The sequence below is a fragment of the Callithrix jacchus genome, chromosome 8, assembly GCF_049354715.1.
Source record: "Callithrix jacchus isolate 240 chromosome 8, calJac240_pri, whole genome shotgun sequence".
In the NCBI taxonomy this organism is placed as follows: domain Eukaryota; kingdom Metazoa; phylum Chordata; class Mammalia; order Primates; family Cebidae; genus Callithrix; species Callithrix jacchus.
Genome location: NC_133509.1, coordinates 50184907 through 50201960, shown reverse-complemented (window position 1 = coordinate 50201960; position 17054 = coordinate 50184907). Strand labels below are relative to the sequence as shown.

Genomic DNA, 17054 nt, shown 5'->3' with positions numbered 1-17054 from the left:
AAAGCAGTCTTGGATAATTTAATTTCCTCCCACAGCAGCTATGTATTTACCTGCTTATGATGTCTGTTTTAATTCCTAAAAGGACTGTATACCCAAACTTTATTTTAAAATGTTTTCTGTTAAATTAAAATCTCTGTTTATAGAAGTCACTATTCCCTTAACCTCTAAGGGGGTTATGTAAATTTTATATTCCCTAAGGGTCACAGTCATATTTAGCTGTGTTCCTGTCAATTACCAGCAAGCTCTTTTTGTACAATTAGGGGGTGGTTAATTCACTCTAAGTAAGGTTGCCACCTGTCTGGGGATTAACCCAAACAGGTTGGAAGTCACAGAGAGACTTTTGAATTGGGGTTTAAAGCTGTAGGAGTTGATTTATTAACTCTCTACTACTGTTTTGGTAGCATTTTCTGGGTTCATCAGTGGTATTTGTGACAGAGGTGTTTTCTTGGTTTCTATGTTTCTGAGGTTGGAAAAGTATCTTGCTAAAATTTTAAGTGTCACTGGAAATCTGTGAATGGTAGGTGTAGTCACGCTTGGTACCCAGTGAAAATGAACAGGAAAGATCTTCCACTCCTCTTCGTTGTTTCCAGTCTTACAATACCTTATCAAATTGTTGGATGGATGGGAAGTGGCATCCCTAAATACTGTGGATAGTTTGAAGACCAGGATTGTGTTCAATGGAAATAACATATTAACTGGTGTGTCAGGAAAATAAAACATGAAGAACGTTGATGATGTAGTTCACAGGAGAACACAAGGAGGTAATTTTACAGTATTTAAAATAAGCTGTGAGAAATATCCAATTTATTAAAGAAACATGCTTTGCTTAAAAGTTTTCCATTACAATATGTAAAATAAAATAGCTTACTTCATATGACCTAATTTGCATGTGACTGCATTCCCTCTGGAGGCTGGTTCCATGAGAAGTGTGCGCACAATCATGACTGACTTCTTTGAGATCTGTCTGTGTGTGTGTGTCTCTTTCCCTCCCTCCCCCTTAACTTTCTTTTCTTTTTTCTTCTGTCCTTCCTTTCTTCATTCCAATTTTAAATTAGGTGTATTGTATATTATATAAATATTCTTTTTTCAATTATAATCTGCTATGGATATACAATCCACATACTATAGCATTCACTCTTTTTAAGTGTATAATTCAGTGACTTTTAGTATATTCACAAACTCGTGAGTCTGTCACTGTTATCTACTTACAGAATATTTTATGAGCCCAAAAAGAAACCCAGTACCTGTCAGGCATGGCTCCCCATTCTCACACTGGCTCACCTCAGTCCTAGGTGATCACTAATCTATCTGTTTCTACTGATTTGCCTATCTGGACATTTTATATAATTAGTATTACACAGTACGACTAGCTTTAACTTAGCATAATGCTTTTGGGATTCATTCATATTGTCTCATTCTTTCTTACTGCTGAAAACTCCAGTGTGTGAATACACTGCCTTTTGTTTATCCTTTCATTAGTTTGTAGACATTTGGTTGTTTCCCATTTTTGGCTGTTGTGATTAATGCTTGTATGAACATGAGTGTATACATTTTTGTGTTGACGTATGTTTTTTTTTTTGAGTCGGAGTTTTGCTCTTGTTACCCAGGCTGGAGTGCAATGGCACAATCTTGGCTCACCACAACCTCCGCTTCCTGGGTTCAGGCAATTCTCCTGCCTCAGCCTCCTGAGTAGCTTGGATTACAGGCACACACCACCGTGCCCAGCTAATATTTTGTATCTTTAGTAGAGACGGGGTGTCACCGTGTTGACCAGGATGGTCTCGATCTCTTGACCTCGTGATCCACCCGTCTCGGCCTCCCAAAGTGCTGGGATTACAGGCGTGAGCCACCGCGCCCGGCCTGACGTATGTTTTGTTTCTCTTGGTTAGATACCTTGGAGCAGAATTTCTGGGTCATATGGTTTAATCTTTTGAGGAACCGTAAAACTGGTTTTCAAAGTAGCTGCATCGTTTTACATTTCCCGGTAGGAACGTATGAGGGTTTCATTGTCTCAGAGTCCTCATCAACACTTGTGTATTGCGTACTTTTGATTATACCCTTCCTGGTGGGTGTGAAGTGGTCTCTCACTGTGGTATTGATTTCTGTTTCCTCAATGATTAATGATGTTGAGAATCTTTTTATGTGTTTATTGGCTGTTTGTATATCTTCTTTGAAGAAATATCTATCCATATTTTTTGTTCATTTTTTAATTGTGTTGTCGTTTTTATTGAGTTGTAAGGGTTCTTTCCATGTTCTAGATACAAGTCTTATATATGTGGTTTGCAAGTATTTTTTTTCTAGTCTGTTGGTTCTCTTTTTTACTTTATTTATGGTGTCCTTGAGTTATTCTTTTATAAGGGTCTAACTTCCAGAAGGAAGGTACAGAAGATGAATATAGAGAAATCTGTAACCTTTCTATAAGGAAAATGTTATCACTCTTTAGTGAAGTTATTAATTGTTTGATACACTGTTTTGGTAAAAGTTGTTTTTCTTTAGACAATATGTTAAAAAAATACTTGGCAAGCAATCTCATGATTGTAACTTTAAAAGTTAGGCATGTTTTAATATTTTCCCCTTTTCATTCTGCCTTTTAAAGTTATACACAAATATATATGTGTGAGAGGGTCTTGGGCTCTGTTGCTTAGGCTGGAGTGCAGTGACATGATCATGGCTTCACTGCAGCCTCAACCTCTTAGGTTCAGATGATCCTCGTGGCTCAGCCCCCTGAGTAGCTTGGGACCACGGGTGTGCAACCACTATGCCTGGCCTGTATTTGAAAATTATTTTTACAGATAGGGTCTCCCTTTTTTTATCCAGGCTGGTCATGAACTCCTGTTCTCAAGGGTTCCTCCTACCTTGGCCTCCCAAAGTGTGGGATTATAGGCGTGAACCAGCACACCTGGCTGGCCTATTATATCTTGATCATATCATCTAAATTGACAATTTGATAGGAGCGATGTTAGTAAAGTGCTAAAAATAAAAACTTATATAAACCAGTAAAAATAATATTTTAAAAAATAACTATAATTATAAAGAATCACGGGTCTATCAACTTAAAATGAAAAACTTAGTGGACCATGTGTGGTGGCTCACACCTGTAATCTTAGCACTTTAAAAAGGATATAGAGGCAGGCGGATCGCTTGAAGCCAGGAGTTTGAGAAAAATCTTAAACTCAATTCTGTTGCCTTTAAAAAGTGATTAACCAGATATGGTTTATGATGTATTTCTTTAGCTGAGTGCTGGGAAGAGACCATCACCTTTCCTGGGCCAGAAGATCCATGCCTGGGGATCCAGACCAGCTAGGAGGTCTGGCTTCCACAGCCAGTTTCGCTGTAGTGCTAAGAGCATGGCCCTGGGCAAATCACTTACTGTCTTGGAGCTCCATTTTGTCCATGTGGACAGAAAGAGTTCCTGTTTTTCACACAGGATGTGTTAAGCTTTTTAGAAGGATGTAGTGCCAGGATAATGCCCTACCAATCTGGAGGCTGGTGTTTTTGTAAAGCTGTGAAAGAAAACCTTCTACAGTCTGAGTGAGAAAAGATGAGAGCTTCTTCCTTATACAGCATTCTATGTGACCACGTGCTTCAGCTCTCTAACATGTCAAAGCAGGGTATGTACTTTAGAGCTCCTCTGGCTGAATATTGTCTAAGGGGTCTCAAAGGTTGGCTAGCTTGCTAAAGTAGTTTATCAGCAAAATATGAGAAATGGTTCACAAACTATAATATGGGAAATATTTAATCAGCAAGTAGGTATTTGCATTAAAAACAAAACAGATGACAGCTGCATCAAAGCACAGGGATAATTGCATGTTGAAATGATACTCGAGTAAAGCAAGGGGCATGTAGGAAGTCACTTCGCATTGTGGTGTTGTAGAGAAATACCTAATTGCTTGTTGCTCTTGTCACTTTGCTTCTTTTAAGTGACTTAAGCAAGGTAGATTCTTAAATTCTGCCTTTATAAATCTTTTCAGTTGTGTAATGTGAAAATTATTAATGTGTGATTATCTAGACGTAGTTGTATAGTATATCATCTCCCTTGGATAGTTAATGAGATGGCTTTTGTGCCATTTATCTTGGAAAAAAAAATAGTTTTCTTTCACATCTACTTCTTTTGCCTGCCACACTTTATCTTTGCTTTGGATGGGTTTATATATAACTGTGTGGGTGTGTACGTGGTTGTGTATTTATTTTTGCTTTAAGTGTAAGGATAATAATATATGAATCTAGTTCTTAGCTGGATTCTGTTGACTTAAACAAAGGTGGGTATCTGCTCTCTGCACTGTCTACTCCCTTAAGAAAATTAAGTGTCTGCAGAACTGATGACCTGTTTTTAAGAGAACTGTAACATCTTTCTAAATGAAAAATCATTCCAGCAATATTTAATACTGGCAATTTTCTTCTGTCCGCTTTTAGAACTTACTGACCAACCAGGTCAGACATTATTAAAGTTCAGGGGGTCCAGTGAGTGGGAAGAGTAATGATTTTTGCTACTATGAATTTTAAGTGTTGCCATTTTCATGTGTAGCATCTGTTCTTACATGCCACTAAAAATGTGTAGAAGTTTCAGACCAAATTCAGGGTCAAGGTTACAAGAGTGATGATGTTTCTGACTCATTCTCATAGCATTACGTTACCCAAATTATCTGCATACTATTCTGTAGTAAGATCCTTTTTAACCAGTTATTTGAAAGAACTTTAAAAAAGGCTTTTTTGGGGAGGTCTTAGCACTTCTTGGCAATTTGTTTAGGTACAGTTGGAGAATCTGTTCTGACTGAACAGGATAGCTATTGACTATCCTGCACTCAAATAGACAGTAGGGAGTGCTTTAGTTCTGAGAAAACTGTTTTTTCTACTTACCAGAAGCAATGCCTTTTGAATATAAAACTCTTGGGGAGGCTGAGTCCTGTGTCACGTACTCTTTTGAGAGTCTACTCTCTAGCACATGGAAGTTGTCAACAGGTGTTTGATAAATATTTGTTGAAATACTGAATAAGTGAACTAACCACCTCTTGGGAGAGGCTACTAAATGTGTAGCTATTTAATGTACTTTGGTGGGTTTAATGAGATGAAGAGAGACTGAGAAGGAAACTTTCACAGAATTATCATGGGTTGGTTGAACAAATCTGGGCATACCTGCATCTCTTTTGAAATGAAATGAAATGTCCATACCTTGTAAAGTCAACTGCTTTTAAAATTTTCTTAGTATTATCGTTATCTTGAAATAGAATAGGAGAAACAAAGTTTGTGTTTTGGGAAATCAAATAACTTCATTACTAAATTTGGTAAATGTTTTACTAACAGAATTGATTGTGTCTTGTTCTAAAAACATTTGATAAATGTTTGCATTTATCAAATAAGTTGTTTTATTGGTGGTATCTCTAGCCCTACATTCTGCTGTTCACCAATGGTGGTTGTGAAATAAAGTTCATGATTATTAGAGGCAACTCTTAAAGGAATAACATATAGTAGTAGTTTAAAATGGCTTGTTTGTTGGATCAATTAAGTGAGTCAAGACAGCTTTGAAGTTGTGAAGAAACTTTTACCCATGGTGCATTGTTCAGAATTATAGCAGCTTCATTTATGATTGTTGAGTTCACTTGTATAGAGTGCTGTGCCTATGATAGAAACTGTTGTTTTTCCCAGGTGTCTGTTTTCTCATTCTTCTAGTGTGATAGAATCCTCCATCTTTGACCAGGAACATGACTTCCAAGAACAGAGGCATCTTTGTATATTTCATGGCCATGGAACTGAGTTCTGGCTATTGCAGAGTAAGCCTAAGTTTCATGTGACAGCTTAGTTTCATGTGGAGGCTTCCTTAAGAGACAGCCCTTGTCTCTCTTCTTCAAGATCCTTTCTCAATCTTGCTTTCTGGAATGCACATGCCACAGTCTTAATCGTGGGCTGATAGAGGGGTTAGCTGAGAGGAGCCTGGGTCCCGATGACTTCCTGGAGAAAAATTGCTATAGTGGAAGAGGCCGATCTTATGGGGAAAGACAAACATTTCTGACTTGTATAATTCATAGTTACTTGGATCGTATTTTCTATCGCTTGTGGGTGAGCCTCACCCCATCTATGTAGAGATAGATGGGCTGGGTTTTATCAGATTGGATTCCTAGTATATAAGGTCACAATGAGGCTGCATGAGACCAAGTTTCTCACCATATTCAAAGCTGTTTTAAAGTCTGTGCCTTACAATTGCTGATGAGTCGTGTAGCCTTTCAGTAAGCTTGGCATGTTATGATACTTCTCTGGTTCTGGATTTGGTCCATGTCAGGACTCGTATATGGCTTTCACAAATTGCCTGCAATGACTAGTCTGTATTATCTTCCTGGGTATTGTAAAGGTAGAGAACTGGGTTAGGGAGAGGTAACTGAATATATAAGCCACAGGTCACAGTGCTCTAGGTCACAGTGCTCTTTTTAGGCATTATTATTTTTAGTCTGGCCATGAACATCATTTCTCTGATAAAATGTTTCCATGAGTCTCACTATTTGTTGATATCTTAAAAGGTAACAGTTGGTTGCTTGAATATTGTATGTTGTAGCCATTTTATCAAAATTAAAGCAGAGGCCAAAACATACTAGGTTTTTCTTCTGTATTTGATATAGCCAAAATTTCTAAGACTTAAAAATTAATTAGTAGCACACACACTCTTAATCTTCTTGTGAAGCTTAAAATCACTATTAATCACCACAGTGTTTGGAAGCAAAACAGCTGCTTCAGCAATGGCATCTCTATTGTGTGTTCACATGTTGTCTTAATGCACGTTCATTCTCTGTGTCTGCGAGTTGCAGTGTTTTTACATTTTCCCTTAAAATGGATGTGTGTGTTTGGTATGCGGGTGTTAGGGAATGAAAAGAGGAGGTTCATTCTTCATGAAGTCATCACTTGGAAGGCCAATATGTCACCATGCTAAATATTGATGATGTAAAGTTAAAAAGATAGAAAGATAAAAAAAGGATTCTCTGACTTAAAGCGCTCAGTTTAATGGAAAAGCAAATGAAGAAAAGAAGAATACTTCAAATTAAAATTCATCTGCACAATGAAGTGTGGTCAAAAACATAATTAAAGTTCAACATGGGACTTATTTATGGGCTCGCTAAATCCAGGAGTCTGAAGGGTTTCCTGAACTCTTGGTGCAAAGCAATTCTATTGAGAGCCCCTGAAACAGCAATGCGAGTCCTTGCAACAGCCGATTAAAGATTCTTCTACCTACATTTGTGAATGCTTAAAATTTAGTTTTTTAAGGACACAGCCCTTCTCAATTTCTTGTTTTGTTTTTTGGTTTGAAGCTACATGTTGTTTTCCTCTGGTTTTCTTCTTGGGGCATTATATCATTGTCAGAATTCTGGTACAGTTCAGGTTTGATGTAGTCATTTTGGAAATTACCAGGTATGCTCCTTCAGATTTTTATTCTAAAAGCAATTCTGAAGAACGTTTGCCTTCATAGTGTTTCAATTCAGTCTAACACTGGACCAGTGGGAGAATCTAGAGAGAGTATTAATGAGGGAAAATGGATGTGTGTACAGAGAAACGTAAGTGGCGTGATGTAGACTCTTCCTTCTTCTCATTATCTGGAATTCACGTCTAATCTCTTAACCACTGGGCGGAGGGCACATCATAGACTTGGTGGAAAGATGAACTGGAGGAGTTGAGTCTCGGGGATTTGAAGGTGCCACATTGAGTTTTTAGAGGCTCTATCCTTTTAGAACTAGATGCTTCTGTGTATGTTTTGGTAATTTTTTTCTAAGTCTACATTATCTAGTCTGCATAGAGTAATACCAGCCTTAAGCAACTTTTATCTAGTATTGTTGCAAGAATATAAGACAGATGAAATTGTAAAAGTATTATACCTTTTTATATTTCAGAATGAAAACTGTTTTTAAAAATTATTCTATTGGGGCACAGGCATGTGAGCCGGTTGGAGTTGCGGTGGTAGAAACAATTGGGCCAAGTAGGGGACAACATGTTGCTTTTCGAGGAGCAGGTAACATCTAAAGGAACTGGTCTAAATCCTAATGCCAAAGTATGACAAGAAATTGCTCCTGGAAATACTGATGCCACCCTAGTAACTCCTGAAACTAAAAGCTCTTGGCATAAAACAGCAGCTGTATCAGGTGCTCATCCTGAGGGTAATGTGAGCTCTCAGAAGGTACTTGTAAAGACTATGAAGTAATGTATTCTTCATCTTGTGAAACCACAAGAAATACTACAGGCATTGAAGAATCAACTGATGGGATGATTTTAGGACCAGAAGATCTGAGTTACCAAATAATGATGATTCTGGAGAAAGCAATTCAGTAGTTTCTACAGAAGACCTAAAAGAATGTCTGAAGAAACAATTAAAATTCTGTTTTTCACAAGAAAATTTGTCAAAGGATCTTTACTTGATATCTCAAATGGAAAATGATCAGTTCATCCCAGTTTGGGCAGTTACCAACATGGAAGAAATAATAACGTTGACTGTAGACCCTGATCTAATTCTTTTTTAAGTGTTAAGATTTTCTCCCATGGTACAAGTTGATGAGAAGCATAAGAAAGTGAGACCAAGTCATAAGCATTGTATCATAATTCTTAAAGAGATTCCTGAAACAACACCAGTAGAGGAAGTGAAAGCTTCATTCAAAAGCGAAAACTGCCCCAAAGTGGTGATAAACTGAGTCTGCACACAGTAGCAATTGGTATATCACTTTCTAGTCAGACAACAATGCACAACAGGCTTTTAAATACTTAAGAAGTTAAAACATTTCAGGACAAGCCAGCTGTGCAAGGATAAAAGTCATCAATACATTTTTTTTTTTTTAACTGGGAATGGTTATTGATTAATGGATACCAGTATCTATAGTTAGCCCATTCAAACTCAAGCATGATATGCCTCCCTAGTCTTTATGCAGCTGTGTATAATCCTCACCAACAGTACTTGGTCTATGGTATTGTGCTTCAGTCTTGGTTCCAAATCCTACAGCTTACTTCAAGACACCACTGGCTCCCTTTTCCCAGTGGTAGTTTTGTGAATGGCTTTAATTGGCCAGGATTGTATAAAACAAATGCTGCTATGAATATGAGTCGACCATTGCCCCCCCTGCCCCAAAATGTGTGAAGCCTCATTTTAGGTCATCCAGTGGTTCAGAGCACTCAGCAGAGGGCTCTGTATCATTGGGGGGATGGACAGTTGAACAGATCTAGTTCAAGAAACTTTCCAACTGCGTGGCATAACCAATCGTACAGTAACTGGGTATCAGGAGCAAATTTACCTTCAAAAGGAGGCTTCCATTTTGCAGATGGAACAGAATGGGGACTATGGAAGGGAAGGAGAACTCTTTTCAGAGGCCAAAGATGATGAGAAGGTGAGGATTTCAAGACCTCATCCTCCAACAGCTGAATCAAAGGCTCCAACTCCAAAGTTTGACTTACTAGCCTCAAATTTTCCACCTTTACCTGGAAGTTCATCAAGAATGCCAGGTGAACTTGTTTTGGAGAATAGAATGTCTGATGTTGTTAAAGGTGTCTGCAAAGAAAAGGGTAATGAAAAGTTGAGAGTTAGTTGCCCAGTGCCTGCAGATGAGCAGACAGAATGCACTTCTGGCCAGTAACTCAGTATGAGTACCAGTTCTCCATGTGCAGCTGATCTTACTGCCTTAAGCACAACTCAGCAAGAGAAGGATCTAATAGAGCATTCCTCTGTTCAGAAGGATGGTCTCAACCAGATGAATAGACCAGTTTCTCCTCCAACTACTACAAAGCCATAGAGGGTAAGTACTGCTTCACCATGTAATAGTAACATAAATGCAGCTACAGCTGTGGCTCTACAGGAACCCCGGAAGTTAAGTTATGCTGAAGTGTGTCAGAAGCCCCCTAAAGAGCCATCTTCAGTTCTTGTGCAGCAGCTACGGGAACTTCACTCCGATGTATTATCTCCCACCAAAAATGAAGATAAAAAGTACAATTTTTCTATTTTTGTTTTTCGTTTTAATTTGCAGAGATTTGCTGCCAGGTTAGCTTGGATTAAAAAAAAAAAAGGACATTATATGTCCTTCAGTATAGGAGAAGAGCAAGTGAGAGGAAATATTTTTTGAAGAAGCATTTCTGTAAAATTAGAAATTACTTTTTAAAATCTTTTTACAGTTTGGCTTGGAGAATGCCATCTCTGACTATATGGCCTTGTATTTCAAAGCAGATCAGTAGCGGGGATGCCTATTGTGGGTGTGAGTATGTACAAGAGCGATTGAAGCCAAATCTGTTGTCATGTGGTAAATGATTTAAAAACTGAATGTAATACTTGAGTGGATTCTTTTCTAGTTGGAAATTTAGTCTTTCTGATCTTACTGATACTTCATTCAACAAGTTGTGAAACTCTGGTTGTACTTGGAGATGTGACTACCAATTGGTTTGATATTCAAGGAAGAATGGGATGGGGGTTATTCGAAAAATTGAAAATTTCATCTTGGACCTCAGTGCATAGGTCAAATGGAATTCAGAGGTTTAAACTTCCCTTTGATTTTCCCCACCCTAAAATGGGGATCAAATTTTTTTTTTTCTCACTCCATTTTTCACTCTCTCTTCTTTGCCACTCCCAAAAGCAAAATAACCAACTACCTACTGAATTGTGTGTTTGTAATTGCTTTGACCAGTCTAGTCAAATCATATAAATGGTACTAAGTTTCAGAAGTGAGCGTTGATGAATTTACTCTTCTGTTCACATGTTTAGAATTTTAGGTCCCGAGATGGTGGGGCAGACTGACTGTACAGTAATTTATTTGTTGTTAGTGTTAAAGATGAAACATTATAACAGACTCTTAAGTGTTAAGTAGTGTAGAAGTAAAAAATATTTTTTTAAAGGCTTACTTTTTGGGGGGACTTATTTCTGTTTACAATGTATTTATCACCTTTCTTCCCTCTTCCCCCACACCCCAAAAATACAGTTTGGAATTTACTGAAACAGAATCAGCAAGTCATGGAAGTTTTTAGTAAAGATAAAAAAGATGGTTGATGAAAATTAATGCATAATTTCTCAGTTAATAAAGTTGTAGCTTTTACATACTAAATAGACAAGTTTACATGCTGTCATTTAGAAAATGGCTAAAATATTAAAAACTGTATTGTGTTAATCTGTTTTAAGTCAAACCATATTTAGAGTTCTGTGTAAGGTGGATTTTATTTTTCTTTTAAGGGTTAGTTTGTAATAGTAAGAACTGTCCCATATGTTAGTGAATTACATATGTATAAATTGAAGCTGTAAATTGTGCACCCTCAAAAGCACCATGGTGACATAGAGTAAATGTCTTAGTAATAAAGTGAATGTAAGTGGTGGTTAAAATTACATTACTGTGAAATTCATCTTCCAACTCTAAGTTAAGCTTTGGAGATACATATTAGTAGTTAACTGGTAAGAGCTTTAAAAACATTTCACATAAAAAAAAAAAAAACATTTCACATATCTGTACAAGCTACAATTACTATTTCTTTGACTTATTAGCTTGGCAGTTGCTTTTGATTTGATTTTTTTACGTCATGGTATATATATATATTTACTCAGTTTGAAGCTATTCATTTCTATACACTATTTTTAAAAATTACCTACTAGGTGAAACATGCAATCAAACTATCTGTGCTGAAATTTGGGGGAAGTTTAGGTTCTTTAAAAACGTATTAATTATTGACTATATCTATGATAAAAGTACTTATTTTGGTTTACTAAGATAATGCAGTTGGTGGAAATGATAAACATTTTAAGTGTTAACATCCTTTGAATGCATTGGATTTCAAAGAATAAACATTTTGTAAAAATTAAAAAAATTATTCTGTTGGCCTCCCTTTTAGATGGGCAAACTCATTGGTGCTAGCCATTCAAAATTGTGTGAAGGGCAGTATCTGACATAATTATAATATTTAGGGAAAGCATTTGTTGGGTGACCTCACAACAAGTTCAGGTTTTTTTATTTTCCTCCAAGGGCTTTTAATAGAATTGCTTTGGTCTAAGAATTCATGATAGACTAAATGAAATCCTTCAGTTGGCTGGATTTAGTGAAACCATAAATTAGCCTCATGGTGAATGTATCTTTCTTTTTCCTGTTTCATTTGACACAATTCACTGAAATGATGACTACCTATAAGTGGTTAGAATTTTATGTGTGGAAAACTTGAAGAGAATAACTTTTCAAAGTGAAGTGTTTGTTTCTTTCATCATGGTGTCACCCTCTTGATCTTTTTCATTGTGCTTACGCTCATAAATAGATTTCAGTATATGTTCCCTAATGGTAAGAGTTTATATGCAAAATAGGTTTTCTGGCATTTTTACTGTCACATATAGGGTGAAGCTGGGGGTGACCCAGTTTTCCTCACTGGGCTTGAGGGAGGGGTGGGGACAGTTGGACCTTTCTATAGACCTCCCTCTCTACTCTTTAACTGGCACAAAAGTGGTAGGAAGGAAACCTAAGCAGATGTCTCATTGGCAGGCCAATGTGGAGCGCTGAGAGGCAGTGTTCATAGCAGCACAGCAGCTGTGGGGACCTCTGTCTTGGGGAGCACAGCCCAGCAGTCAGGTTGGCCTTGGGGACAGGTTCCTGGCATGAGCAAATTCTTGAGTAACTGTAATTCTAGCTAGATTTCTAAAGACAAGATCTACATACACAGTAAATCTGGGAAGTACTGTATTTCACCCAAGCTGCCTGTGGTTGTAGACTTGAGGAAATACGAGGAGCCAGGGTAACAGCAAATGGGACTTATCTTTGGGTGCCAGAGTATTTGGCCAGAGGTACTCACTTTCTTCCCACCTGACGTTAGGTCTGTTCGGGAAGTTGTGGGCAGACCCCAGGGTAAGGTCAAGTAGCTCTAGCAGGAACCGGGCAGAGCCTGGCCTTTTAGTCAGGGGCAGGGAGCACTTCCCCAGTTGGGTCCTGTCTTGAATCACCTCTGTTTGTATCAGGGAAGGCAGCCTTTCTGACTTCCTGTGATCTGGAGAGGCCATTTTGGTGCTGAGAGGATAACTGAAGCTTCTTATATCAAATGCAGCCATTTCTAAATATTAAGACACATAGTTGCATGGAGCTGCTGATGTGCAGGGCACACATTCAGATTTGGGGAGAATCTAATATAATCTAATGCAGTGTAAGCTGTGGTTCTGTAAAATTTTACAGTTTTTTTAGGACGTTTGCAGCTTTTGGGGGCTTTCACAGGGTGTGAATTTTGTGTTCTTTGGTTGGGTTGTGTTATTTTGAGAACATACGTGTAACCCAGTCACATTTTTAGGATATTGTAATTATGCCAAAGGAAATGTGTGTTTTTCCCCACAAATTTTTATTTCTTATGAAAATAACATTAAAATTAGAAAAAAAGATGAAGAAATCAATTATAAACCAAAACCCATGGTTTTTTTTAAACAATTTTGCCTTCTCTTTTAGACCTTGAGCATATGCTTCCTTGAGACTGTAATTATAAACATACTATCAATATAACTTTATTTTTCTTTACTTTAAATTTTGTTCACTTACAGCCAATAGTTGCATGTTAACTTTGTTGAGTGATGAACTCAGATCTGCCAAATTGAACTTCGATTTTGAATGGTGAATTTTATGGTAAAAATGGCTTTGTGTTTAGGCTCCATTCTTTTGGCAAGTGTTGGAGTGGGGGTAACTGGTTGTTGGACGCCATGGGCAGAAAGCTCAGTACCCTGGACAGGTCCTGGAAGTTGCTGTAGGATGAGGGGAGCACTCCTGTGGTGTGACTGGGGACGTTGTTCTTGGTTATAAGGCCTCTGAACCCGATTTTCTGGTCTCCCGGTAAATTCTATGAGCTGTCTAAAACCTTTAGTAAATTTCCTTTTTTGTTCAAACTAGTTTGAGTAGATTAAGTTGTTTGCAACTAAGCATCTTGTGAAGCATTGGCATATTGGTTCTTGAAAGTAATTTGTTTTATCATTTGGAGGCAGTCATTGAGAACCTGGAGTCTAAGGGCAAACTGCCTGTATTCAACATGCTGGCTGTGTTAATTTGGAGAAGATACTTCACTTTTCTCACTTACTTTCTTCAGAAAACACTGCTATTATTATAGTGATGATGATTAAATAAAACAGTATCTGGTAGCTAATAAGTGTTTCCCCAGTGTTGCCGTCTTTATTGTCATGACCATCATGACAGTAGGCATTTACTGAACACCTTTTCTGTTTCAACAGAAATGGGGAAAAGTTACAAATCGGATATTCTAGCAAAATTTAGTGTATAACAAAGCCTAATTGTATTGTGCATACTCTTAATGACAGCTCCATCTCTACATATTCTCTGATTTCTCTTAAGACACATAGAGAAGTAGGGAAGGCATTTGTAGCCATCTAAGATTGGATTTATTGAATGAACGACATTAAGTGCTGAGAATAACTGATAAAAGGATTTGATTGTGAATCAAGAATAAATGGCTTGTGGTAAGATTTAAAATTGTGTGTTTAGTAAGAGAAGAGCTTAATGCATTGTAAGGCATTCCATTTGTTGTTTTAACATTGCCAACATTTATTATTAAAGTGGGTGTTTGTAGAATAATTATAATCCGTATCATGATGATGATGATGATGATGTTTTTAGAGAAGATTGAAAATCTACAGTTTTTTTCCAAACTAATAAAGTAAGGAAAACATGTCATTTACTGAGGTTTCAAATAATTTGCTTGACCTCAGGAGAGTACTACTGAAATTATTTAAAGGAACGACATGTTCAGTAAGGTACTTGTACGCAAATTTTTGCATTTCCTTGTTAAATTCTTAAAAGTATCAGCTTGGTAATTGGGGGTTGAGATGGGAGTAAGAAACAGAAGACAGGGAAAAATATGAGGTTATTAATAAAATTATTTTAATATAACTGAGAATTTCTTTGAGAAGAGAGTGGTAAAGATGGTAGTTATACCAACAATCTTTATAAATTATAAGAATTATAAAGTGACAATGGCCAATCATTTTTACTGGTTTTATAGGAGGTTTCTGTGACCTATTAAATTAAGAAAGATTAGGGGGGCAGAACATATATTTTTGTGCGGAAAAAGAATAAGGAAATATTTGAATTGTTTTAGAAAATATTCTAAAATTTTTTACTCTGTGGAAAGGTTCAAAAGTAATTGCGCTTATTAGACATAGACTAGTAGCATTATGGTCACAGAATTAAATTTAGCCTCTAGACGTTCATTCACTATGATTGCATAGAATTAGTAGAATGTCTTAGGTATTCTCGCGGGATTTCATAAAATGAAGAATTCTCTGATAAGAGCGATTTATTCATGGGATTTTCTGTATAAGTAAAACCATAAAATATTTGAAATTTAGTGGAAAAAACTGGGATCCACGGAAGAAAAGTAGATTGCTTCATAAAACCCAACGTATGTAACTAACCTGTTACAGCCACAGACTTGGTTTTCTGTGAAAGTTTTTAGAACTTGCTTTTCAAGAGAGAGACTCAGAGTTTAACTCAGGAGAGGTTGGCCCAGTCCTGGATTTTGAAGAATTAATTAGCTACCTGAGAATATTGTAGGAATAATTAATCACAACCCTCAGTGTGGCTTATTACGTAAGGATCCCCAGTGCCTTAGTGTGCTTCAGATTGCCTTAGCAAAGTACCATGGAATGGGTAACTTAAACAACAGAAATTTATTTTCATACAAGTTCTGGGGGCTGGAAGTTTGAGATCAGGGTACCACCATGATCAGGTTCTGGTGAGGGCCCTCTTCCTGGCTTGCAGGTGGCCACTTACTTGCTGTGTCCTAGCTTAGCCTTTCTCAGTGAGTGCAAGGAGAGGAGAGGAGAGGGAGAGGGAGAGGGAGGGGGAGGGGGAGGGGGAGGGGGAGGGGGAGGGGGAGGGAGGGAGAGGGAGAGGGAGAGGACTCTTATTTCATTCTCTTGTTGGAATGTTGTAATTTTCTTATTTTTTCATTACTGGGTTATTTTGTCACCTTTTATTTCAGATTTAAGCATTTTTTTGTCAGATTATAATTTGTAAATTTATTCAAGATGTACTCAACAAAAAATAGTTTATATGTTCTTAGAGATTATATATTTTGTATTGGGGTTACATTTTTCTCTATTATTGACGTCAGGATATATTTAAGTATATATTAAAATTAAAATAGATATCTATGTTAAAATTGTGTGAATTAAATATTATGTAATACATTTAATTTGTTTTTAAATTTTTGTTTATTTTAAGCCCCTGTTCACTTTATTCAAATCATTTTTTTTCTTTGCAAAACTAGCTAGAATTGATGAGGAATCAAAGAAGGCCTTATATTAAATTCTGAAGTAGAGTCTTAAAATTTAAAGTAAGGATCTATAAGAGAGGCACAGGCTGTGGGCCTTGTTCCAGCAAACCAAGCCACAGAGAGAGTCTTGCAAATTAAGGAAGACGGCAAATCCATGTCTTAAAACAAAGTAGATCTTAAGGGGGGAAAATATAAAATACTGAAGTATCAAAAGCCAGACTAGTTCCATACTCTTTGCTTTCCACTCTAGGGTGTCCAAAGATAGAATTTCAAGGTACGTTTTCAGTGATTTAGCTGTTGCAAACATATGCAAATATATTCTTCATTAGCTGTCCTGTTTCGGGGACTAATAGCAAGCAATATGCTTGATTAAGGGGTCCAACTTCCACTTAAATGCAGTTTCTTCGCTTCTGGGCAACAAAGCCATTTGCAGACATCTGGAAATAATGAGCTTCCTAAGTGGGAGGAGGTGCTATTCTGTTTCACCTGAAAATATCCTTTCCGATTGACTGGTGTTGTATAGTCTCTTACTTGGTGTTTGTTACTGATGATGATGGGGGTCAGGGTTGCTATAGTGGAAGTGGGGATGAGGGGTGGGGGGTCGGGTAGTGTGTGTGCATAGGGGTCATAGCTAAGCTGAGCCAGTATGGGGCAATGTGGGCCGTGTCTGACACCATGTCCTCAGAGATGTGGCAAGTCCACTTGGAGAGCACTTCCAGGTTCACAGGCTTGATGACCTGGTCTGTGGACCACTGGATCTTAGACGGAGAGATGCCACCCCACTTGCCAATGAGGACTTGATGGTGGAGGACAGTGTTGCT

General features: G+C 37.5%; 1 protein-coding gene and 1 pseudogene across 10 annotated transcripts in view; both read left to right on the top strand.

Moving 5' to 3' along the window:
* The window catches only part of CDIN1 (CDAN1 interacting nuclease 1), a 307237-nt gene that overhangs the window by 25981 nt on the left and 264202 nt on the right, over positions 1 to 17054 (top strand). The window lies entirely within an intron of this gene.
* Positions 5 to 15772, top strand: LOC108593418 (la-related protein 4-like; annotated as a pseudogene). The gene is made up of 3 exons (XR_004729725.3): positions 5 to 8764; positions 8966 to 9539; positions 9644 to 15772. The product of XR_004729725.3 is annotated as a la-related protein 4-like (transcript).